The sequence below is a fragment of the Sminthopsis crassicaudata genome, chromosome 3, assembly GCF_048593235.1.
Source record: "Sminthopsis crassicaudata isolate SCR6 chromosome 3, ASM4859323v1, whole genome shotgun sequence".
Lineage (NCBI taxonomy): Eukaryota > Metazoa > Chordata > Mammalia > Dasyuromorphia > Dasyuridae > Sminthopsis > Sminthopsis crassicaudata.
The window spans coordinates 643,430,234-643,432,118 of NC_133619.1; the positions used below are offsets into that span (position 1 = coordinate 643,430,234).

General features: G+C 53.7%; 1 long non-coding RNA gene across 1 annotated transcript; it reads left to right on the forward strand.

Moving 5' to 3' along the window:
• The first annotated feature begins 259 nt into the window (after window positions 1-259).
• On the forward strand, window positions 260-1,586 carry LOC141564551 (uncharacterized). Its single transcript, XR_012488649.1, has 3 exons — window positions 260-325; window positions 1,213-1,293; window positions 1,377-1,586. It is a non-coding gene; the product is annotated as an uncharacterized LOC141564551 (long non-coding RNA).
• Window positions 1,587-1,885: the final 299 nt, after the last annotated feature.

Sequence of the window (1,885 nt, forward strand, 5' to 3'; positions counted from 1 at the left end):
AACATGGATTGGTCAACCTGCCATCTGGGGGAGGGGGCGGGCGGAAGGAGGGGAAAAGTTGGAACAAAAGGTTTTGCAGTTGTCAGTGCAGAAAAATTAGCCATGCATACATCTTGTAAATAAAAAGCTATAATAAAAAAAAATAACATAAAAAATTATCATTGCGTTCTGGTCAGTAGCTTTTCTGTAAGGAAGATTTGACAGAAGATTCTCCGGCTAATGCTATCCTCTTGTCTTACAATCATTCTCCTTCCCAGGGGAAAACATCAAACACCTTGGAGGGAAGTCCCGGAACCTGAACTCCCAGCTCCGGGGGAAGCCAAGGGTGAGTGAGAAGACCCCCGTTGTCTTTTCTGTGACTGCCTCAGTGGATTGTACTGTGTGAGAGGAAACTCCCCAGAGGCTCAGGGTGGAAGAAGGTTTTCTGACTATGAGGAAGGGCCATCAGGGAGGTGGGATGGAATGGGAGAGTCCTCCCTGGAGGGCTTAGGCGTAGGCTACCCGTAGGTATGGGAGGTATGTCAGGAGCTGGACTAAGTGGCCTCAGAGTTTCCTGCCAGCCCTGAGGTTCTGTACTCCTGAGACCCCCTCACATGGCTCTTGGTCCCTGCCCACCCCTCCGGCCTCTCAGTCCTGCCATTCACCTGATCCCCAGGACCAGGGCCAGACCAGGAGGCCTGGGTTTTAGTCCCAAACTTCAATTTTCCACGTGTCCTGGAGCAAGCTGTTATTCTCTTCTGGGCCCCGGTGATCCTGGGTGGCAGGGAGGGGGCAGGAATCTGGAAACTCTCTGGGCACTCCGAGAGAGGCCGGGGTATCTCATAATCTCGTCCTTTTTGGTTATGGCAACAAGGTAATTGTGCAGAATTCAAGGAATCCTTGAGTTTCTCCAGTGCCTGTTGACTTCTTGGACCTGTCCAGGGCCTGTCGGTGACCAGTCAGGTCTTAATGAGGAGGCTTTGTGAACTGTAAAGGACTTTAAATGGTGGTGGGGCTGGGCCCCCGCGACAGCGCTGGAGTGGGTGATTGACTTTTGAGAATTATAAACCACTCTGTAGTGAGCGAAGGTCACTGGTCTCTAGAGAGGCCCTTGTGTGGCACCTGAAGCCTTGCAGGGTACCAGGGTAGTTCGGAAACAGGAGGGAGGCTGGCACAAGTGGCAGATGTAGCTCCAAATCTAAAGCGTGGTGTTCCGTGGGTGATTTTCTGTAGATGGGCTGCTCCTGTCCCAGCCCACTGAGGACGCCCCCAGGAGGAGCCTAGGAAAGGCCTTCTCCCCGCCAGAGAGAGATGGTAAGAGGTTGATGGTGGGGAAGGGGAGAGGAGGGCTTGGGGAAGTTATGGCCCAGCCTGGAGAATCTCTACTCTCTCTACAGCCGGCCCCAGCTGAGACCCGGCGTGTGGAGGGCCAGTGAAAGCTGCTCATGGCTCAGAGATCCCAGAAGAGGAGCGCCCATAGGATCCTCCATTTCCCCACCCTATCCTTCCTTGCTGGGGCTTTTCCCACCCCACCCCCAATGGCTCTATGACCTTGGCTCCATCGCTTCCCTCTGCAGCGCCTTCCCTTGTTCCAGTGCCTTGTGGCTCCATCCCCTCCTTTGGTCACCAGTAAAGATGTACTTATTGACGCATCCCTGTGTGGCCCACTCTGTTGCCCCACATGGCCCATCCGGGCTCTGAAACCCAGTCAGTGAAAGCGATTTTCCTGGCGGTCAGTGGCTCACCCTGAGATTCTAATGGACCCCGATCACATCCACGGACAAAGGGGGCAGCTCCTTGTCCCAGTGGCTAGAGTGTCTAAGCTTAGAGTCAATCAATCAAATAGTTATTAAATGCATACGATGAGCCTGGCACTGTGCTGACCTAGGTTCAAACCCTGCCTCAC